At 40.2% G+C, this 25,178-nt stretch overlaps 1 protein-coding gene across 2 annotated transcripts in view; it reads left to right on the forward strand.

The window, feature by feature from the left end:
* Plcb1 (phospholipase C beta 1) overlaps window positions 1–25,178 on the forward strand; it is a 671,578-nt gene that overhangs the window by 319,454 nt on the left and 326,946 nt on the right. The window lies entirely within an intron of this gene.

A 25,178-nucleotide genomic window follows, 5' to 3' on the forward strand; every position in this document is an offset into this window, starting at 1 on the left:
AGGATGAGGATGCTTGAATCTCACTTAGAAATGGGAGTAAAATAGTCATAAGAGGAGATGGAGAGAGCCACTGGGTGGGAGAGAGGATGGAGAGGGGAATGGCAGGGGTTCAGGATCAGGTGTGGAGAAGGACAGAAAAGATGACCTGATGGTATAGCTGTATATATATCTAGAGTATATATATATACTGCACCTAACTCAGGTAGATGCAGACAACCACAGTCAAACATTGACTGGAGCTTAGTGACTCTTATGGAAAGGTAGGAAGAATTGCTGTATATATATATAAAGAGATAAATATTATCTATTTACTGCCTACAGCTACTTGTCTGTGAAGTTTTCATTGTTTCAGTACATTTGCTCTTTTCTTGTATTCAGGATTCTTCATGTCATGAATCTAAAATCATTAAGTCATACAAACAAGTCTTTTCTGGAGCCTGATTTGTCTAAAACTAAGGAGCTAGTCACCTCATTTTATGGTGGAACATCTCTCTGTTTCCTCATACAATAGAAGAGCATTTTTTTTTAATTTTTATTATTCTTTTCTGTATGAGTATGTGTGCTATGTATATGTGTCATGTATATGCATATAGTTGTGCAGGTATAACCACAAATGTATGGAGGCCAGAGGAGGGCATCCGGCATCCGGTGTCCTTCTTTATCACTGCCTGCCTTACTTCCTTGAGACAGTCTATAACTGAATGTAGAGCTATGCTTGGGTGAGCAGTACCTCCCCTCAGCCCTCAGCCCATGCCATTTCTGCCCTACACAGTGCTGAGAAGTTATAAGTGAGAAGGTTACCTAGGATTTTTAGACAGGTATTGGAGCTTTAACCTCAGGTCCTCATGCTTCCATAGGGACTTTTACCTGCTGGGATATCTTCATGCTCCTTAGTATTTGAAATGCCTTTAATTGACATATTATATAGGTCTATTAACAATAAAATGAAATTTTCATCAAATATTTTTACTCTCACACATCTCCTGTCTTATATAATTTACAAGGCCACACCTGTCACACTTGGCATAAATGTATTGCTTTTAATAAATTGGAGGTCACTGTCTGACTATCAGAGTCTGAGGATAACTGAGACATAGTAATTGCCAAAGATCAAAAATGTGGTTAGTTATAAACCCTTCACATTTTTTATAAAGGAAAAGGTTGAAGAGATAGGTGTCAGGAAATTGGACAAAGTTTATCTAATAACTGAAAAAATGTTAAGGATAAATTATTTGAAAATAAATATTTTAAAAGCTATATTTATGATACAGTAAGAATAGATAAGGTTTCATTATCAAATATTCCTTACTGAACATTACAATATTATGTATCACCCTTTATAATCATGCTAGGATGCTTCAAGTCATCTTTTTTTTCGTAATTTGGAAGTTTTACTACCCAAACTATATTTTTATGGTCTCCAATATCTGCCACTCTCTCTACTTGGGTAAAGTCTATGTTATTCAATTGCAAAAAAAGGAGATAATTACACTAGCCCAGAACTTTTTTGACAACTAGATTCTGTATTACTCCAGACCATTTTAAAATAAAGTAATTGTATTAATTTTGTTTATCCATTTGGTAAGTTGAATAATTAATGAATGCTTGACTCTTTATATGACTTACAGATACATCACATGGTTATGTATTTGTATCCAAACCCCCTTTTCAATATTCTTAGCAATGAGGGGGTAGGCATATGATCCTTGACTAAGATGAGAAAATTCAAATCAAACCCTTTCTTACTTGTTGGAGAAGTAAGCATATGTTCGAGTTTATATGCAAAGGAAGCATATTGGGGGTCCAGTGTAAATAGTTATTTTAGAAAATAATATTTGTGTAGTTATTGTGGCTACTTTAATAAATAGACAACATAGTATCAATTTGAAATATATGTAACTTTAAATTTTATATTTGTGTGTGTGTGTGTGTGTGTGTGTGTGTGATGAAAATTTTAACAGTAAGTAAAACCAGGAGGATATTTGGTGTGTGGAGGGAAATGGTGCTACAGAATTATGAGGAAGTACCAGGGAAAAGTGATAATCGACCACAACAGAATTTTATTCCTAATTGAAAGCAGTTCTCTCTGATGCTGTATCGTTCACCCCTGCTCTGGGATGACCACCTTGGAACACGTCATTAGCCTGAATCAGCTTGTTTTTAAAATGCACTTTCCTTTGATGATTATTGTTGAAATCTGTCATCTCTGTCCTCAAATGCCTGCTCTTTTTTTTTTTTGAGGTACTAGCAGTGCTCTGTTGAATCTTAACTGTTATCTAATCGCGTTTTTAGTTTTTTCGTGTGCCACCAAGAGAAATCACCCCAAATCCACTGCCTGCATCGCCTAGACAATAAAAATGGTGACCCGCTTCATGTGCTTCCAGAACGCATTCCACATCAGAGAGAAGTAGAGAAGCAGTCTGTTACAAAAGAACTGGAAATGAAAGCATCATTTTTGAGCTGAAACAGAAAAGGCTATTGAATATCTTTTCTGTGCGCTTTGAAAATTTATGCAAATGTACACGAAACATCCCTGAATGAGACCCTGTCAATCTGGGGCAGACTGCAAAGGCAGGAGATGACTACCGTCGAGTTTGTGTTCTGAAAGAAAGCTTAGTTACCGTTATTCATCAAACTGTGTTCTGCTTGATGCTTGTAGAATGTAGTGAAGGAAAAGTGAAGAGTCAGTGTGGCCAGAATGAATCCAGGGATGCTGTGGTTTTTAAATGGTGACACCTTCTGAAGGCACTGGCACACTGAAAGCCATTAACGTAAGAGACCGTTGAAAATCTTAGTTGGTCAGTATTGTGGCGATTGATGTTACCGTGGGCTTCCTTCTTCAGACCTGCAGATAATCGACCATCTTCCAAATGGTGGTGCATGGTATTGCCCCTCTAGGACCTTTAAGACGGAGGTGAATTCAAGTAAATGTCATACACCATCTGCTTCGTTGTGGCTTTGCCATCTTGCCTTTCTTTTTCGTAGCTGCCTCAGGAAATGTGCTTAACATCACTTCCGACAAAAAGTATAATTCATAACCAGTGGTAGAGAATGCTATGATGTCTTGATTGCGTAGCTGTGACCAGGTTTAGTTTAGTTTATAGTTTAGTTTAGTATAGTTTAGTTTAGAGACTAGTTATTTGTCTCCACTATGGCCATAGAACCAGCACATGTAATTTAAGAGCAGAAGTTATCTGGGCTCAATGTAGAAGTTACAGTCCATCATGGCAGGGAATGGGGTCAGGCTAGGGGTGGGGACAGCTCTGTTCGTGGTGGCCAGAAATTACAGTTTGGCTTCTTAGATCAGAAGGTAGTGTTTACAATGGAATCTGAAGACATCATCTTCAAGGCCCGTTCCCAGCAATCCATGTCCCTTAGACAAGCTACAGTCCACAGAGCCCATAACCTCTCAGAACAGCACCACATGCTGGGACCAGCATTCGAACACATGAGCCTGTGAGATGTTTCTTATTCAAATCATTACACAGCCTGCGGTGTTCTTTGCCTGTGGAAGCAGCATTTGGTCTGCTATGTCAATGGAGAAAAGATCGCTGAGCCTTCCATTCAAGAGTGTGATGTGTGACATGACATGTCGTTGACTTTATCAAATGATATCAGGCCTAGGGACAGGTTGCTTTTCCCCATCCTTCAATAAACCAAGGCCATACAAACAGTGACACACTGATGGTCCATGCTTTGTTGAGGAAGAACACTGACCCCTTTTAAAGTTAATATTTTAACGTTTCTACTCTCCTATGTTCTCTCAAAGTTGCTTTGTGTGAATATCCTAAAGAACGCTTGGATTGCTTCAACAGCAGACAAAGTGTTGGTGATCATTTCTCTTTTGTTTCTTGTAGTTTCTGGGTTGCCTGTTTGTCCGTTTAAATGGTGGAGGAAAACCCAGAGCCTCAGGCTTCCTAAGTAGGCGTTACACTGCTGAGTCACATCCTCAGATCAATGAGCAAAACTTCAGTCATGTATGTCCCTGAACTTCTTCAGATAGTTTCACCACTATTTCTTAGTTAGTATTATTAGTATTTGATTTTTAACTGATGAATGATTGTGTGTGTGTGTGTGTGTGTGTGTGTGTGTGTGTGTGTGTGTGTGTGTGTAGTTTCTTTATCCATCTGTCAATAGATACCTACTTTGATTCTGTTCATTCACAGTTGTGGATAGAGTTGAAGTGGACTTGGGAATATGCACTCTCTCCCCTGTGAATTGATTTCAGTTCTTTGGGGTCTCTTCTGGGAAGTGGGAGGTGATAATTTCCTCTTCCATCTTCTAAAGCATTTTTCTATAAAGTAGATCCAAAGTTAAGTTCCTAACAACAGTGCACATAAATTTTCTTTACTCAATGCCCTCGTAAGTTTTTATGATCCTTTGCCTCTTTCAATTATTGTATGTACGTGTGGGTTCGTATGCTCTACTTGTAGAGATCAGAAAACAACCCTTGGAGGCTAGTTCTCTCCATGTGCCATGTAGGCCTCCCAGGACTACATGAACTAAATACCACTGTCATCAGGTGTGGCAGCTGGTGCCTCCCTGCTGAGCCATCTCTCATCCTCCATCTGTCTGGTGACAGACATTAGAGCAGCTCTGAAGTGATAATCTCATTGCAACTTTAATTTGCATTTTTGAAACAACTGGGGACTGGTTTAGGGACTGGTTTTCATAGATGTGTTACCATTTGTATGTCTTCCAGAAAAAAAGAAAGAAAGGAGAAAAGAAAGGAAGGAAGGAAAGAAGGAAGGAAGAGAAAGGCAGCCTACTTAAGTTCTTTGCCTGCTCTCAGGCCATATTGCTCTCCTGTTACAGAATTTCTTGAGTTGCTGTGTATTTTTGTCCCTTTTTAAGTTTTTAAATATTATCTCCCACTCGGGGTATTGTTTCTTCAGTATGGAAATACACAGATGGCAGCTGCCTCTGGACAGCCCTGTGTGTATGTGTTGCTTAGGGATCTATCAGTGGGCCTCTTATGTGTCAGACAAGCATGCTGGGCCAGCTACATTCAGCCCCCTAACCATTTGCTGTGGCTTCCTTTTATTTTGTATACGGATAAAAACTGCACCTACTTATATACAATTTTTGAAGTGAACGGATCAGACTAATTAGCACAATCATAATCTCATATACTTCTGTGGTGAGAACATTTCAAATCTACTCTTTCCGCAATTTGGAAAGAAGCACTCCATTAATACTAATTACAATGGCTTTGCTCTGCAGGAGGTCATCTGAATACTTCCTGCTGCCTGCTTGAGGCTTGGTGGCCTTTGACCCTCTGCTTCTTGCCTGCCATTCCTCCTGCTACCTCCAGAAATCATCAGTGTACTCCGTTTCTATGAGTTTGAGACAGATTCCACATGTATGTATAATTAGACACTATTTGTCTTACAAAACCCATTAGCAAAATGATGCCACTGTTGAGTGTTTTAATAAAAGTCTTCAATTTGTAAATGTACAAACTTACAAGCACTTGCGTGTTATTGTTATTGTCTGAAACTCAAGAACAAGTGAAATTAATGAGATAGGGAAGTCGAAAGGAAGTCCTCGGTTATGTTAGACCTGTTTTATCTGGATGGAGATCAGATGAGGAACAGAGTGAACAAGCCTTACATTCAGCAGTAAAGCCCCCCTATACTTGTAGTACCTGTGAGGAATGTAGTATACCCTCTCACATGCAGGAAAAGAAATCTATGGAGAAAGTCTTGCCAGCAGGTGCAGAGCCTTGGGTCCAATTTTCAGCTCAAATACAGAACAAAACAGTGTAATCATGAACTGTCAATGGTAGACAAGGTGAGCACTGTTTTCTTAGTCCGCCTTACTATGACAAATGACATTTCCTTGCAGTGCAGAGAGTTTTCATACTTTCAGTGTTCCATGTGAGTTCTAATAGATGGGACAATTCAGAGTCAAGACGTGTACCCCAGGTGCTAAAATGCAGGCGGCACGCTCCCACTAAGCATTGCGCAATTTCCGTTTCCTTTCTGCCAGCTGCTATCATGAACTATTGCCAGAAATATGACAGTTATACCTAAAATCAACCAGATGAAGATTGCCCCTAGAATATTGTCAATGGAGATGTCTGATTTATAGAACTTACCAAAGTCTTCCAGAGCCAAAGAACTAAGACATTTTTAAAACCATTAGAAAGAAGAAGAAGAAAAAAAAGGACATCACAGTAAAGCAGAAAGCTCTGTCCCTAAACAATTAATTTGTTCCAGGTGGGAAAACACTGTCTAGTCTCACGGGGTCATTTTTACCTTAACCAAGAACACCATAACTAAAAGCTAAAACTATATTTTGTAAATTACAATGTATATTTCATATACTGTATGCTGTGTGTGTATAAATACTCATTTTTACTTTGGGTGTGAATAAATTTCTCTAAATGGAAACCTGGTGCTTCTGAAACTTTTATGCAAATCGTTCTCAGATGTGGTTAAGAATGGCACCCTCCTCCATGGTTGGACTGAGTTTCCATTAAGGACCCAAGTTGAGTTCAGCAGACCCCACTGTCAAAACAAGATACAAAGCTAAATGCTGCTTAGACTCTTTGATAATGTGTTTTTAAAGAGAAAATAAGAAAGTCCCCTTTAACTGTTAAAGTCAAGGTCTGAAGTATTAGGGTCAAGAGAAGGAGAGGTCTTCAGAGGTTTAGCCCTAATGGAAGCTCTGTATACTTTCAACAGCCTTCACTTATTTACGTTTCTGTTCTAAAGTGACTGTAATAATAACCCTTCAATTAGGGAGCTGTTTCAGCAATAGCATCTACATTATCATACCAGCATTTTTATTAAACTAATAACTGTTAGCATGGAGACACCATTACTGTAGATTGCATTTCTAATTATGACACTCAATATACTCAGGATGCATACGAGTGTTAGAAATTTCTACCTTAATCATTCACCTACCTCACTCTCTTCTCCTGCAATTTCCCTCCCATCGCTTAGGCTCTGTTAACTTTGGTTATTGTGTTTAAGGCTTCTCCCTTATCCAATTATCCAAACTAAGGTGTGGTATTTTCATTAGCTAACTTTGTGAAGAGCTCATTTGAACTTCCTTGGTGGTCTCCACTCTCTGTAGTCAAAATTGGTTCAAAGTACATGGTCTCATTCAGAAACCACTTCCTATCTAGTTAGGCATGATCTTGAAGGAGACATAGTATAGGGGAGAATTCAAATAAGAAGTGTACCTGAACATTTGGTGCACAGCAGACATCTGGAAGTTCAGTAGCTCAGCTGAAAATGCTACCCCTCTGATTACATCAGCTATAGATGTTTATTAGCTGGACAGCCTAGCTGAGGCAGCTCTGCCCTAAGGAGTCCCTTAAATCTCCCATAAGGCCATGCTTTCTCCTTGTGACAGATGGAGCATAAAGGCAAGGGCACATTCAGCAATGCCTGCCTGTTTCAAGCTTCTCCCACATCAACTAGCTTGATTGCATTAGTCAGAAGCCAGTAATAGATTTCGGGCAGACCTCTATAGTCTCTGTTCCTGACTAGGTAGAATTGAGTGCCATGGTTGATCCCAACATAATAACACATAGGTAAGTCAACTCTCTTGGTAATGAAAGGGGGTTGATGACCACTTCGGAAGGACAGACTGGTCTAGCAAAAACTGTTTCTCTGTTAACCACGGAGGTAATTTCTAAAGTCCGAGTCAGTTATTTTTACTGAGTGTCATATAGCTATGCTATATTTAGTTAAATTAAGAACACTGGATTAGTAGTTTCTGTCATAATCCCAGGGCTTGATAGAAAATAAGAAATTATGGCTCGAATATGCTCAGGGTCACACTTTCATTGTGATATGACATCCTTCTGGTTATATAAGTGTTTTAAATTCCAGAATGCCTGGTGACTCAATCTTTGGGTACCACATAGTTGAGTCATATTTGCTCAGATATACAAAACACTATCATTTCTATATACTCTTTACTGTTATTTATTTCTTATTTATTTGTATAGAAAAATACAACACTGTCCCGGGCTTTGTGATCCTTACAGTGCTTACAGATGAGTTAATAGGGCATCTAATACTAGGCAGTGAGCCCTATAATTCTACTAGATGTGTGCCAGTCTTCTCAGGGAGCACAGACAGGCACTGATCAGCTGTAGGGATGCTGGGGCTAAATCTTGAAAGAGGAGGAAAATATCAAAAGCATTGAGGGCTGGCAGCATGTTGAATTCAAAGAACCATACATAATGGTATGAAGTTGTTTGTGTCTAGCACCTGCTGTCTGAAATCACTCAAGTTAGACTCCTAGACCCTGAGGGAGATTGTGGGGTGAGCCTGGAGCCTACTTACAATGAAAGAACCAGAAGGAATACGCTGGCACGTGGAAAGATACCAACCACAGTAAGAACTGAAAACTGTGGTTTACATTTGAAATGGAATCCACGCCAGAATGATGAAGTAGGCGGGATCTCTGTGAGAGTTATGCCAGCCTAATAACCCGAGGGTCTCCTATGAACAATGTCAGTCTCATTCCAGACACAACACTGTAGACAAAATGAATCCAACAGCCCCCGTGTAGCAGACATGGTAACAGTAGCACTGCTTGGGTTCAGGCTTTGCGCTCTGTTAATTAAGCACAGGGCAGCTACATCTCCCAGCCTTATTGGTAGTTAGGGACCTGTGTGTCTAAACTCTTGCTTATTGAACAGAAGGAGATGGTGTTTTACCCCATGGTACCTCCCTCCTAACCAGTGAGGCAGTCACATGGATTGCAGTACCAAGAAGGGAGCAGAAAGGGGGGCACTGGAGTCTGGAGTCTTGGATCACTTTGTGAAGAAAACTACCCACTTCTCAGTTCAGATTGAAACCTGGTTCAATAATAATAATAATAATAATAATAATAATAATAATAATAATAATAATAATAATAATAATTGTTATTATTGTTATTATTATTCTTTATTGGCATGGCAGTAAATTTTAGTGAATTTATTTTGAATGCAATTCATTTTTGTGATTTTACATTCATACATTTCTGAATCCTTTTACCTGTTGAAGTCATTAATTCTTTCTTAGTATTATTATTCTACACTAAATAGTAAAACCAGAAACATCAAGGTTGTCAGCTTCCCCCAGTGTGATGTGTTTATGTTTAAAGACATTTCTTACTCCTTTCTAGGGAGGTCCATAAGGATGTGAGATTTGAGATAAGACTGACAAGGATATCCAAGTGGAGACAGTGGCCTTGGAGATGGGATAACCCAGGGCTTCATCTCTGCTCTCCACTGAGATTTATCGTTCATTTGCTCATCCATTCATGCCTACCAGATACCTGCTGCAGTGTGGCAGGCGTCCACACCCTGCAGTCATTCTGTCGGTGAAGTTAACTCATCTCTTGTCTCTGGGTACCCATTATGTGAGACCCAAGCAGGAAAGTGCAGCTGTGAGCCCTACAGAGGACTGTAGCTAATGTGTGAGTTGGATCAGTGTGGAGAGAAGAGAGGAGTATGGAAGACTGAGCCAAACCTTCTGGGAAGGAGAGACCCTGACCTCAAACCTGAAAGAAACTGCTTGAACAAGTGAAAGCCAAGGAGTAGTTGGCAAAGTACCCCACCCTGAAGAGGTGGGGGTTGTTCCAGCATCCTTGCCTGCCTGCCCCGTGCAGCCCACACACCAGGACTGCAGGTGGGAGGCAGGAGTTGCTCCAGAGGATCTGAATATTTTTTGCATAATTGCCTTCATTTTGTATAACTACCTGCTAATTTGTTTATGATATTACATAAAGGCAGTAGACACATTAGCAGCTAAATACAGAACTTTCTGCCCCTCCCCACAAAGAGCCACCAAAATGGCATGCAAACACTTTTTATTTATCTCTTGCTTTGCCTTCAGTTCTTCATATGAACATAATTTGTATGTGTGCATATTTATGTTAATAATTTTATTTATAGAACACTATTAGGCAACTTGTGACATCATTTATTAAACCCTGAAGGATGCTTACCTTTCACATTATTTCTTGGTTTTAATCATTTTTAATGGTGACGTTGTCAGATGTTTCCTGGTAGATAATATGAGTAGATATAGTCTTGGGCCAGTGTCATTGCCTTATCATTAGACAGCCTAAGTGAGACTAAGTCACTTGGCTGGCTTATTCTGTTCATTGCTTATTTACTTATTCTCTTATGTGTGTGAGGGACTGCGTGTTCAGCTTCGGGCTTCACATATTCCAGGCAGATGCTCAAACACCGAGCCATCTCCCAAATTTTTTTCTTTTCTTTTTTTTTGAAATTAAATATTTATTTACTTATTATTTTGAGATAAGGTCTTAGTAAGCTGCCCAGCCTGACTTTGAACTCCCTCAATAGCCCAAGCTGGCCTTGAGCTTGAAACTCTTCTGCCTCCATTTCTGAAGTAGCTCAGATCAGATTATTGGCTGTGCAGTGCCAAGCCTGGTTTAGTTTCCTTTTGAAGCCAGGAAAGCTGTCAAGTTGTAGACAAAGGGGATTGCTTTTTCTAAATCCTAGGAGTCACAGAGCAAATCTACTTAGAAATCACACTTAGGTGACAGAGTGATAAGAAATGTCCTTTTAGGAGCCACTAGCACTTTACCTGTAAATTCTCTGAGTCTAGAGAGACGACAAAGGCCTTGGTGAGACTAGGACTCAGACGGAGGATTATTGGAGGATTTTGTTTCAGGATACCCTATTGTTTTAAAGTTAGCATTCTAATGATTGCCATTTCAACCTAAATCAGTCTCTAAAGTTAGTCCATTCAGAAAGGTTATGAAGACATACAGAACTTGGCTAAAATCATTTAAATCACACACAATAACATTTAATTAACTATTCTTCCTGCTCCCTTTACCCAGCTAGTTTTGTTGTTTTATTTCGGTTTCATTTGGGGATTTTTTTTGTTGTTTTCTGTGCTAACTTATTCTCTAAAGTAGAGACCAAGGTCTGAGTAACACATCTTTTCTTAGCAACACTTTGTTAAGGTAAAATCTGCCTTCCGTAATATACCAGGGTAAGTGTATCTTCCAGAAAAACTCAGGCAAATATACAAAAGCACTTAAAGCTCATCCTGATCAAGATGTAGAACGTCACACTAGCCTCCTCCTTTCATGGTCCAGCCAGATACTGCACCCACAAAGGCAATTACTACCTGATTCACATGACCTAAATAGCGTATGCATCCTCTCCACTCAATCCTCTTGGTCTGGATTCTCTCATCAGAACTCTATGCACTAAATACAGCCTCGGGTTTCTGCAAATGTTTCAGGTATGTACAATTACACGTGGCTAAACATTGATAAAATAGAAGTCTCACTCGCTAACTGAAACATTCGTAATGGCAACAAGGTGTAAGAACACCAGGAGGGGGTTCTATGAAGCCAGCTGCACGAAAAAAAAAAAAATCAGAAAACTATCCTAGGACAAATTAAAAATAGAAATAAAATTGCAAAGCACTGGAAGATGTGTATAACCTTCTTATAAATATGCCCATCTTAAGCACTGTTCAAGTACGGAGAGAAAAGCCTAATTATAAATTATTCTTATCCATTTATTAAGGCTGCTCCCTGAAGGGCTAATTCTAGGTGATGCCTCATTAACCTTGTATCAGCTACTTGTTCTTTAATTTTTTTAAAAAATAAAAAAAATGTTGGTTTTTCCCATAATTTTCATTAATTCAGTTAGGCCCTACTCATTTGTACAAATTAGTAAGGTGAAAGGGGAGAGGGAGAGGGAGAGAGAGAGGGGGGGGGTCCTGTGGGCTGATGGGTCCAGGCACTTTTCCTTATATTCCCTAGCTCTGTTCTTTGCACGAATTGTCATATGTGGAGCCCACTGCGCCCAGTGGATTACTAGTTCAAACGCATTGGTATTTAAGCATGAGCTACGTTGAAAGGTCACCTCTAATTCTATTATTGTATCAGTGAGCACAGATACAGAACCAAATGTTATGGGGTTTTATAGAACAGTCTATATGAGCCCATTCCATGTGTGATATGTTACATTTCAGTAAATTTTACAAGCTAGTAACCATAAGGGGCACTTTTATTACATAACCAATAGTAATTTGGAAAAAACTCCTTCCATCCATTTTAGGATATAGCATCCCAGTTTTTGAGATGGTAAAATCTGGAAAGGTGTACGCAAGTGAATGAAATACAGAAATTTTAGGTCCCAGCAATGCATTAGAGAACAGATCACTTCAAGAGAAGATACAAGGATTCAAATAATTGAGACAGTCACTCAAAGTTGGTTCATAGATGGGGGTGTTGTGGGGATGCCTAAAGGCTTGATGGTCTTGTACCAGTACTAACAAATGGACACAGAGTCCTTGAGGAGAGGGGGCAATCATGATGCCCCACAGAAACCAGAGTTGAGGAGTGTGGCTTACCTCATCTTTCGCTCTTACCACAGCTCTTCTTCCTTGTAGCAGGTGAGGTGTCCTGCCTAGACCCACCAGCTGCTGTGGGAGCTGCCTCGGTGCTGACACTGTGGTCTGAAGCTGTAAATGTTTCTGGAGCTTGTATCACTTTCTCCTGTTATGGACGGAGTCCGCACTCCCTCCACAGAGCCTACATTTACTGGTTAGCAGTCTGTGCACCTGTAGTGTGCAAACATAACACTCCTCCTTCATTGTGATTGTGAGATGTAACATAGAGTCCAGAGGGGTGTTTTGGATCAAGTTGAAAACATGAGACACCTGAGTCTGCATCTCACATACCTTGGGGTGTTCTGGAATTTTCCTCGGAACCACATCAATTGGTCGTTGTAAGAATAGCCATCTCGGGCCTGTTTTGTGAGGGGGCTGCATTGAAGATACTTACTTCATCAATTTTCAATGTCTGTCCTAGTGGGCTGTCGTAAATGCCAGCTACTCTGTCCAGGAACTCATCACCTACCTGGGAGGACAGATGCCTCAACATGGACTACTAGACCCCAAAGTCTGTTCATAGTTCCTTATTCTGTGTCCTACTTTTCTTTCTCCAGTAAACACGCATGGTCAAAGTAGAAGCCAATTCCCTTTCGTCAGGGTCCACAAAAGTCAGATTAGAGAAAGTGGTTTTGTTGTAATGAAGGACTCATTGCAAGGCTCAATGACTAAAAGCAGCTGGTGCTACTCAAAATATCAGAAAGCAAAAGGCATGGCTTCAAGATCTCTTTATGCAGTACACAGGGTTCTGCATGAATATGTGCTGATGTGCCAGAAGATGGCACCAGAATGCATTAGACACGGTTGTGAGCCACCATATGTGGCTGGGAATTGAACTCAGGACCTCTGGGAGAGCAGTCAGTGCTCTTAACCTCTGAGCCATCTCCCCAGCCCAGCTTCAAGACTCTTAACCATGATAATATAATCAGAATGGCTTTGTTATAAATGTGTTCTAAGCCATACACACAAATGAAAAATCTTTACTTGTATGCGATTTTAAACATGGGAAGGATATCTTCATTCAAGACTTGTTTTCTGAGGCCACCTGCTTCTTCAAGGAGGAAGTCTCAGTGTGTGGTCCTTCCTGCTGGCATTCAAATCAAACTGGCTGGGATGTGCAGATGAAGGTGTCACCAAATGCAGTTCTAGTCACAGAGCATGAGCATTGTTTTCAATGGAACAGACAGCTAAAAGACAATGTCGCCATAGACTCTTACTGCCTTCGACCAGAAAAGTGGAGCAGCTAAGGATGAAATGCCGAGACCTTTGCAAGGCTCCGGTGATCTTGGGGCAAAGGGGGAGGTTTGGCTAACACTTGTGCTTCCATTCAGCTTTTATAAATCTACACTGTAGCAAACACTAATCACGGTAGTGATGTGGCCAAGAAGTAAGTATGTGCTGAATTGAGAATTCAAAAGGAAAAGCAAACTCCTGGAGCTTTTTAAATGATTCTGTTGGTACAGAAATGTGTGCTTGGTGGCAGTGAGAGACAGAGACAGAGAGAGAAATCCAAAGGAGGAAAGAAACAAGAGCATCGTCCATTCCACTCTAGGATGAACAAGTAGACTACTGTGCAGATTTGATTGATGGTCTCAAGAAAGCTTGAGACTCAGGATATGATTGGCAATGAAGATGGTGTCAGTGATTCAACCTCTGAGTTAGAATTTATACTTCAAAATCTGCGGAAAGAAGACCAAGTTTCCTGAGAGTATAGTGTATCGAGATGGTTTTTATACCAGTGTACAGGAAAAGGAGAAAGATGTTGGCACTCAATGAGAGTGTTAGATGTCATGTGGATTCTCGGCATCCAAGAGTTGGATTCCTAGGAAGACAGAGGAAGCTTCTGAAAACTAAGCCCCCAGAGGCCGAGTATGAGGTGTATGGAAAGTGTAAACATCATGCTTGTGTTGCTTTCAAATTTTTACAATAGTAGGTTTATACTTATATAACTTTACATCGAGTCTAAATTTTGTACCACAAAGTTGCTTTCAGATTCTCATTAATTTAATACAATAGGTTAACTAATAATTTAATTTTGAAATAGCAAAAACTTCCAACATGGATGTCATACGTAATTAAGAATTTGAAACAGGAATAACAGTCAGCAAGGGGGAGGTATAAAGATACAGTTCTGGAGGTAAGAGCACTTGCTGCTCTTGTAGAAGGCCTGGATTTGGTTCCTAGTACTGGTACTGGGCGGCTCACAGCTTCTTTTAACTCCAGCTTTGTGTTCAAACACCTTCTTCTGCTGTCCACCAGCACCTGCGTGCATGTGTGAACATACATGCAAAGACATATGGAAATAGTAAGAAGAGCAGCAATGGAGGAAAAACATAAGAAACCCCTTCTCTTTCCATTTCCTGTTTTAAAACCTTCATATCAAAAAGGTGAGAATCATGTTTCATTCATAGGGGCTTACTAACCATAATTTAATGGTCTATCAACTAATATTAAAGAATATGGTTAATAAGATATAAATTTTTAAATAGCTTTGGCAGTTCAGAAATTTAGCAAATCACGAGAGAAATCAAAGCATCTGAGGTTTTCAGGGTGGAGACTGATAAGATTTTTTTTTTGTAACCTATGCCTGGGATATTTCTTTTAATAAATCCATTTAGCTAAACCATTCTGGCAGTAGCTTCCCTTCTTAAATGCAAACCACGACAAGAATAACATTTAAATATGTCTTGTCCCTTCAAGGTCAATTTGGCTAAGTGTCATTAGTCAGGTTTCTTCTTTCCTATATTAGGCAAGCGGCAGAGAAATGATTAAATATTTATAGGTCCAGTTGTGTCACGATAAATGGAACAGAAGATGCCTAACGAGGAAAGTCAGGTGTCAGCTCGAAAGGTCTACCATGTGATAGGAGGTATTGGGGTTTTAAAACTTAATGTTTGACACTGTTGATAGGCAGAGTTGATTTGTTTACATGGAGAAGTAAATGCTACCTTCAAAGATCTATTAATTGCATTATACTTGTCTAAAGACATTATTAGTAATTCATGCCCTGTGCATTTGTGATACAGAGATGAGGGGGGCTGTGAGGTGTTCACTGCCCAGCTGTGAGTGCAGTAGACTGTGCTTGCAAACTGCCATCAAGGCAACACTCAGAAGGCAGTGGGCTGGCTTCTATGTCCAATCGCAAATATTTAGAAAACTATATTAAAAGTAGCCATGACTAGTAATCTATATTATTCCATTTGATTTATAAACCCAATGCCCAAGAAAGATGCTGTTGACAATGACACTGATGTGTGTGTTGGGGGGAGAGGGCTCAAACTCAGATTAAAGGATGGGAAATCAAAAGATAGAAGGAGTTAAAGAAATGAATTCATTATAAAATATCTTCTTAGCCCACATAAACATAGGATAAAGGGAATCCATTGCGGACAGTTGATGAAGAAAGCTTTGCCTCGATATAAAGGCTTGCTATTCAATTATAATTAGTTAAATAAGGGTGGCACTTATTTTGGGGTCAGAAATGTCATAAATGTTTGTCCAAGTAGTTATAGTTAATTTATTCCCGTGTTGACAGGGCCTGGTTTAGGTAGTCACTTTCAATTAGACCGGTTAGTTTCACACTAAAGCAGTGTGACAAGAAGACACACTTTCTTCAATCTTATTGACCAACTTATTCTCCAGGCACAGAGAGCTTGAAAAGCCAAAGTCTGGGAAATCGTGCCACCTAGACACTGGGAAACAAATCCAATTCCGTTCCCTCCCAGCAATCAGTTTTGCTGGTGTTAGAGCCAGGAGACCTGTAAAGAAAGATCACCCCAGTGCTGCTCATGAACCAGACCTAATTAAATGAGGGAAAACTCAGAAATTTTCTTTAAAAATGGGGACCAAGGGACTTGTCTTCTTGCCTGGCTATTATAGACAAGCACAAATTTTTCTTTTCCTGGCTTTAACTTATTAGGGCCACACTTGTTCAATTCAAATCAAATTGGGATTAGATTCACTATTTTTCCCCCTGAAGTTTCTGTTTGTTTGCTTGGAGCTCCATGCTCCTATAACCAAATTGAAGTTCGAGCAACTCTTCTTTTCGGAGTAGAGTAATGTGCAGGGAAGGGTATGGGGGCTGCTTTGAGACAATGGGTGTTCTGTAGGGGTGATCTGGGAAGGGAACTCAGGCCTGTGGTTCTGTGATAAGTCATTCCATGTGTATTTCTAGTGCTGTTATACTCCAGGTTTTTAAAGTACATGGAAGGAAGTCACTTTTCAAAGTTGCATTCCCGCAGTTGTCCCTGTACTTTAAGGTGTCCCACAGACCTGAGGCTTCATTCAAGCATTGCCTTCTCGTTTCATTTCCCTGGGGACCTTTCTTTGCTTTATGCACTTTTATCATGTGACTAACATTTGCTGTTGTTCCTTTAGTGAATTCTACACACCTTCTTCCAGGCCTTTATTTTTGTGCTGTAAAACCTACTTGCAACATCCAACATAGTATGCTGTAGTTATTGGAATTTGGGGACCCTTTTCTACTTGCCTGATAATACAAGGGAAATTAGCATTCCAAATAGAATACTTCAGAGGCCAGCAAAACCTTAAGAGCTGCCTTGAGAAAGGAGGAGCAAGGAGGAGGCAGGGGTGGGGTGGGCTGTGCATGCCATTTAAGCTGGCATGGAGGTCAGACCAATGGCTGATAAATACAACAGGTTCTGGAGAGAAGTTTCAGAGAAAGAGTAAGGAAGTCCCAAATGCCGGGTAAACCACAAGTGTTAAAACAGCATACTTAGAAAGGTCATGGAAGCCTGGTGGTGTACCCTTTAACCCCAGGACCCAGGAGGCCTGGCAGGCAGATCTCTGAGTTCAAGGCCAGCCTGGAGAGAGAGTGAGTTCCAGGAAGGATAGAGCTAGACAGAGAAAAATATGCCTCAAAAGATATAAACAGAAGGAAGGAGGGGGGAGGTAGGGGAGTAACTGGAGGGGGGAGGAGGAAAGGGGAGAGAGAGGGGGAAGAGGAGGAGAAATTAGGCCTCTGTATAGTTCAGAAAAGTGGGCAGATTTATGTAAGCTCTTTCACTAAGAGTGGGGATTATGGGGTGGGGGAGTACAATATCTCATTTAAGGAGTAGTTATTCCACCCAATTCTTTAGTATGGAAAGAGGTGAACTCACTTTCCCAGGGGCAGTCCCTTGGCCAAGTGACCTTACCCCACTGAATGTTAATTCTCCTTCAGCCCAGAGATTCTGCCCTCTTGACTGTGATTTTTTTTCAGCTCTTCATACTTCCTTTAAGACATTGAATACATTGGATATCTTCTTTCCACTTATTATTAGAAAATCACTTGAATTAAATGGTGGTGGCACTTCCGGCTGCCTTCAGACTTGAACCCTGGCATCGGCTCACGGTTCCATCCCCTTTCACTACGTAAAGAAGGACATTTTCATTGTCCTTCAGCAGGGTACTGTGCTGAGTGCAAGAATCACCCTGACTGGAGGATAACTTCATGAAGCGATGCTGTGTTTTGAGATTTGTCTGTTGCTTATTATATTACTTACAATTATGTATTATTCTATCTTGGGGCATTCATTGCATTTTAATGAAAAAATGGACTCTATAAACAGCAATATGTATAGCTGTAGGCTGCAATGTTAAGATACACTCACTGTTTCAATTTGGAGGAGAAAACAGAAAATGGGAAAACATGAGCGACTCTGAAACAGCCTGGCAGGAACATTGTTATCAAATCAGACTTCAACCTTCATCTCTAACAGGTTGTTTTCATATTTTATGTTATGGAGGAGTAGATGGAGCTAGTAACAGTGTCTTTTTTTCCTCTGAGACTTTTTTCTGTTCATTAACCGTTTGGAATTTTGAGGACTAGTATTCTATGTTAAACATGCTAGCTGTTGCCAGTTGAAAAAGGATGATGTCAAACACAGCCGGATGATGTCATGTCACACAGAATGACATCAAGCACAACAAGATGATATCTATCAGAAACAACTGGATGCTGCCAGGCACAGGAGGAGGATGGTGTGCACAGGGAGAGGATCCTCAACACAGCAGCATGATGGCAGACACAAGAGAATATTGTCAGACTTAGCAGAAGGATGTCAGGCACAACAGGATTGTGTCAGGCACATTAGGATGATGTCAAGCAGAGCAAGATGATGTCAGGATCAACTGGATAATGTCAGGCACAGTGGGAAGATATCAGACACAGATAGATGAGGTCAGGCCCAACAGTATGCTATCAGGCTCAGGCAAAGGATGTCAGGTACAGGAGGATGTTACTAGACACAGGTGGATAACGTCGGGCCCAGCTGGATGGTTTCAGGCACAGATGGATGATGTCACACATGACAGAGTGATGACAGACACAACTGAATATTGTCAGACATGGTAGAATGATATCAGGCACAGCAGGACAGTGACAGGCACAGCTGAGTGATGTCAGAAACAGTTGGATGATGTCAGGCCCAACAGTATGAAGTTTATTCTGGAAAATAATGTCAGACTAAGGAGGATAATTTCAGACACAGGTGGCTGATGTTGGGCTCAGCAGGATAATCAGGCACAGCTGTCAGGTACAGCTGCTTCGTGTCAGACTCAGGGGTGCATCCTAGTCAACAATCCTAGCCTTTTGAGATGGGCAACATATTTTCATCGCTTTTAGTCTGTGATTTTATTTTATTCAGAAAAAATGAGTACAATTACCTGCTTCTTGACATGTTGAAAGATTAAATATCGTGGGCATGAATACCTATATAGCACCTGATATGTATTGTCGGGTGACCACTGGTGTCTGTTAAACATATTACAGCTCATTCTCTTTCTTTTTCTAAAATTTGATATTTAATTGTTAAGCTGGAACCCCGCTCATCCCCTGCACAGGCTGGGAAACCCCATCGGCCCTCCTACCTCCAACCCCTCCCACACAGAGAAAACCTTCTCTCCATGTTGCCAGCCACCCAACCAAGAGTGCCCGCCCAGGGACTCAGTTTTTGACCATGTATGGGCACAGTCTCAGCTCCTAGCTGCCTTGTCATCACTCTTCACCTAAACTATAAAATTCCTGGATGTGACTTCACTGGCTTCCATCTATGAGATCAGTGACCCCACCTGAGAGCTGCCTCCTCATAAACCTGCCTTTATCTGCTTTTAATCTGGTCTTATTTGGCTTATATTTGTGTCACCCAGGGAGATTAAAAAGCCTATCAATAACAAAAGTTTTGTTTTGCTTTTTAGAGTTTATATATCTTATACGACCTTTCAAAACTATACGATCACACTTACATTAAATTTGAACACAAACACAAAATTTTACAGGGTCAAGATGGAAATATTGGTTCTCGCTGTCAACTATTCATGTTACTGTTTAATTTTATATATACAATTTCTTTGATCTATCCCCTTAAGATATGTGTACATTATTGTCATTTTGTTGTAACTGGACTCAAAGAAAGATGAGCCTTAAACACTAATATTTTCAAATATGTGAAGGAAATGTGAGGTCTTAAGACATTATAATCGTGTCCCTGCTCCCACATGTAGTTCTCAGTGAAATGTCAGGACAGCAGAAACACCCCAGTGATACACAAAACGTTGTTGGCACGAGTGTTCACTGCATCATTTCGCCTGAAAGAGCAGCATCGGGAAATATCAACAAAACGCCTGGTAATTTGGAAAAGGCTAATTATATATTGATCCTATGATCTCGTGATCCATTTTCTGGGTATCTCTGACCGTATATGAATCCATTCATACCTTTCTATTGTAGTGCTTACAACAACCTTATTTATGGCAGCTAAAAGCTTGACGCACTTTACCTTTGTGGGAGAATGGATAAATGAACAGTGATGTAGTCCGTATTGCAACAACCAGCCTACTTTATCACGAATAGCTCAACATATGTAATGAGGGAAGCCAAAAGAGTGCACGACCTACAAGGGTCACTGTGCTTTCATGAGATCCCACCTGTGTCAAAGAAAGCAGAGGCAAATGAGTCTATGGCAGTAGGTATTTGACGAGTGGTAGCCTTTAAGGTAAAGCTACAGAACTTCTTGTTGATTAAAGTTGTCTTTGGTGCTAGACAGGATTTGTAGCAGCCATCTTGTGATCTTGGGGAGTTCCCAAAGGTGTAAAAATGTCAGTCTGAAAGTTGTTGAAAAGTCAGATGTCAGAACTGATCGCATCCGTGTTTCTCACAAAAAACAAAACAAAACAAAATACCCATTTCTTCAACTCCACTAGTGGATACATTCCATAAGAGAATTCAGAGTAAGTATGTCATGTCTGTTGGTGAAAAATAAAGGGGGAGGGGACTAGGGAGAGTGATGGAGACTTTAAAAGGCTCTAACCCTCACCCTGGCATTCCAGAGTGACTGCCCTTGAAGATCGCTAGTATTTATAAAACAGGATACTGTGCAGAGAGCTCACATGTCTAGTCAAAGGATCCATACAAGTGAAACTGAATCATCCAGGGCTCTATTTCTTTCTAAGTTGCATATAGGGCTAAAAGAGCTGTGACCCTTCCTAGAGAAATGGAAAAGGACTATTTACTATGTAAGGCATAAATATGAGAAAAGAAACTTTAATGAGAAGCTGCCACTACAAGGCTCAGACGGTAATAGAAGAGTTTTATATAAAAGTTCCACCGTAAACAGACAGGCACCTACAAAACGGTGGCAAAGTCGCATACAGGATGCCTTACTTTTATTTCTGAAGTTTTTAGCTTACTTGTTCTGGTTCTGAGTCAAAAAGTGCCAAAATACATTTTATATCGTTAAGACAATTATGTAGCAGTTGCCTGGCTGGCAATGCATCTATGGTAAAAAGCCTTTGACATGACAGAGAGGATCACTTGAACTCACTAACGGCCCAGGAATTCAGAAAAATAAAATGTCCATACCTGACTAGAAAGATGGGAGAGGGGGAGGGAGAAAGAGAGAGAGAAAGGGAAGTATGAAACTATGTAAAAATTCATGATTACATTTAATAGTATACATTTATCATTTTCCAAACTGTTAAAAAACATGCACCAACATGTTCCTCTAATTCTTTGCAGCATTCTGAGCAGTTTCATTATATGTGAGCACCAAACTATTTTTCCTTCTACTGAAAATAGATTCTTTAGTCACATAATATATCCTGATCATAGTTACCTTCGCTCTCCTCCTACCAGTTGCTCCCCCCTCCCTTTTCATTCAGATTCACCCTTTTTTGTCTCTCATCAGAAAACAAACAGGCTTCCAAGAGATAATAAAATACATACAATATAAAAGGATAAAGCATAGTTAACATATTGGAATAAGAAAAAAACAAACCAAAGGAAAAGAGCCCAAGAGAAGGTAAACGAAACTAGTAAAGAGACCCAGTCCTTCACACATCCAGGAATCACATAAGAACACAAAACTGGAAGTGTGTGTGTGTGTGTGTGTGTGTGTGTGTGTGTGTGTATACACATGTGTGTGTCTGTGTGCATGCATGTGCATGTGTGTGTATATGTATGTACAAAATTAATGTGCAGAGAGAAGAAAATATGAATAAATACGAATATATTAAATTAAATTTATAATTAGAATAAATGAATAAAAAAGTAAAAGCCCTGACATTATGAGGCAAGAAACCTGCAAGTACCAATGAGTTCACTTTCAGTTGCCCATCTACTTTGGGGCATGCAGCCTACACCCAAGGGTAGTTTGTTTCCACAGTGAGAGTCCCTTGGAGAAAACTAAATTTTATTTGCTAGTGATTATCAAATTGCTGGAGATTACGTCTGGATTAGGGACAGGGCTATGGTCCACTTCTTTCAGCTTAAGCATGCATCTGGTGCAGGCCTTGCAGACCCTGTGCGTGCTGCCTCAGTCTCTCTGGATTCAGATGTGCATCCATCATTTTGATTTAGAGGCCGTTGTTTCCTTGATGTTCTTCATCCCCTCTAGTTCTCACCCTCTTTCTGCACCCTCTTCTGTGGAGTTCCCCAATCCCTGAGGGGAGGGCCTTGATGGAGACAATCCATTTATGACTGAGTGACCTATGGTCTCTCACTATCTGCATAACCTCTGGCTGTGGGTCTCTATGTTTTCTCATTTGCTGCAGGAAGAACTTTCTGTGATTCGCCGAGTAAAACATTGATCGGTGATGATGAACGTGTCATTAGGAGCCATTTTATTGCTATATTTTTTAATTTGTTTATTTTTCTTAAAATAGTAGTATTTGGTGTCACCTCTAGGGCTATCTAGTCTCAGGTTTTTGTCACTCTAGCAGTGTTGGGAATGGGTTTAACTCCTGGCGTTTGTTCTAAGTCAAATCAGATCATTTGATTTGTGATCCCACAAGCGTCATGCTAGGCCATACACCAATGTAGATCAGCAGAGTTTGTGGCTGAGTTGGTGTTTGTATTTCTCCTTTCACAGTATAGAGAGTACTGTCCTGTAACAAAGGCACTAGTATGTAGGGGTGGAGGCTCTATTTAGCCACTAGCTTGACTTTCCCACCTTCAGTGAGTTGTGTAAGTGTCATTTCAAGCAGTGGGGCTGTTCCATCAGTTTGTGGAAAGTACCCTGTAGTCTTGGCAAGTCCCTGAGTGGTTTGGGGGTTCCCATTATGTGACTCGTTTGACCAACTTTGCAAATAGATATAACTCAATCCCAGTAATGTAGGATGCTTTCAGTGACAAGAGATGTCCAGTGGGGCTCTGTCTGTCTCCTTCAGATAGTTCACACACACACACACACACACACACACACACACACACACACACACACACACACACACACACAGAGAGAGAGAGAGAGAGAGAGAGAGAGAGAGAGAGAGAGAGGCATAAATATATATATACAACACGCACCATATATAAGAACTATATTTGGAAAGCTTCCACTATTATTAGGTTTCCATACTACCCTTCAAATGGCGCCTAATTTTAGCAGTCTCTTTCAGTATTCCCTCCATCATCCTCTTCATTCCACACCTTGATCCTCTTGTTTCAGGATCCCCCATCCATCCATAACTACCTATTCTGTTTTCCATTCCTAATGAGACCTATCGACCCCCTCACCCCCAGTTCCCTAGTCTATACCTAACCGCTGTGGTTCTGTGGACTGTAGCTTGGTTTTCAATGGTTTAACAGCTGATATCTATGGATAAGTGACTACATACTATGTTTGTTTTTCTGGGCCTCAGTTACCTGACTTGGGATGAATCTTTTCTAGTTCCACCTGTTTACCTGCACATTTTATAATTTTAATTTTCTAACAGCTGAGTAATACTCCACTGTGTTAATGGACCACATTTTCTTTATCCATTTTCATCTGTTGAGGGACATCTAGGTTGTTCCCGGTTTTTGGCAACAACAAACATGGCGAAGAAAGTGTTTCTGGTAGGACAACTCATGCCCAAGAGTGGTAGAGGTAGATCTTTAGGTTCACAGATTTCATCTTCCTGAGGACCTGCCACGCTGATTTCCATTGTGGCTGTACAAGTTTGCACTCCCACCAGATTGGATGGGTGTTCCCCTTACTCCACATCTTCCTTGTCATCAGGTGCTGCCACTTGTTTTGTTGAGCTTAGCTATTCTAAGAGGTGAAAAGTAAACCTCAAAATAATTTTGATTTATAGTCCCTGATGATCAATGATGTTAGACAGTCCTTTGTTTCTTAGTCTTCTAGTTTGAGAATTCTGCTTAGATCCGCACCCCATTTTTAAATTTAGTTATTTGTTTTCTTGATATCTGTTTTGTTTTACTTCTTTTTTGTCTTGGGATGTTAGTTCTCTACCAGATGTTTAGCTGGTTAAGTCTTTTCCCATTCTGTAGCATGCTGCTTTAATGACAGTGTCCTTTGCCATGCTGCAACTTTTCAGTTTCCTGAAGTCCTACTTATTAGTTGTTGGTGTTAGTGTTCTGTTTAGAAAGTCTTTTCTTGTGCCACTGATTCCAAGGCTGTTACCTTACTAATAAGGCTATGTACCATAACTTTATATTCATATCATTAAGTATATTAGACTGTTTTGCAATATTCATTCTTCTTAGGATATATGGTTTAAGAGTTTTAGATATTGGAAATTTTGCTTCATGTTGTCAAATTTTTGTAGAGCAATTTTATAGTAACAAAGGATATTGACAGATCTCTTGATACACCTCTCTTAGTACTCAACACTCTTACCCATCTCTAAAAGACGTGAGTACTATAATGAACTTTAGTTGTAATACCTTCTTTATTCATGATTTCCTTAAATATAAACATACACTTAAATTGGGTTTATACCTTCTTACTCCTCTCTTGCTCCCTCTTTCTCTTTGCTCTGCTCTGCCCTTGTGCCCTCTTTGTCCCTGTCCCTTCTCTCCCCACCCCACCTCGTTTCCTCCATGTGCCCATGGCCGGCCTCCTTTGTTCCTCCTCTCTTCTACTCTTCTCTCATTAAACCTCTCCACGTGGAAAAAAATTGGATTTATACATATTCTTAAATGGCATAGCGCTTTTAAACATATGTAAATAGAAACACTGAATATAAATTCTTGTCTTCTTTGTCTCTTCTTCAGAGCCTTTCGTTATTATTTCATATATGTTGGTCCCAGAAGAGTAGGGTTTGTTTTGTTTTTTATTTTTGTTTATAGTGCGCAACACAAAAAATATACTGCAATTAGTTTTAGTCCATTCTAGTTTATAGATGTTTTGAGGCCAATTACTTTTTGACATCTCAATGTTTTTGATGAACATTCCTGTCATTGTTCCCAGTGCTCTTTGTTTGAAGATCTTGCCATCTTGGAGTCTATATAGGTTAGTGCTTTAGAGACTTCAGTGAAAAAATACCTGACAAGAATAG

The sequence above is a fragment of the Rattus rattus genome, chromosome 5, assembly GCF_011064425.1.
Source record: "Rattus rattus isolate New Zealand chromosome 5, Rrattus_CSIRO_v1, whole genome shotgun sequence".
In the NCBI taxonomy this organism is placed as follows: domain Eukaryota; kingdom Metazoa; phylum Chordata; class Mammalia; order Rodentia; family Muridae; genus Rattus; species Rattus rattus.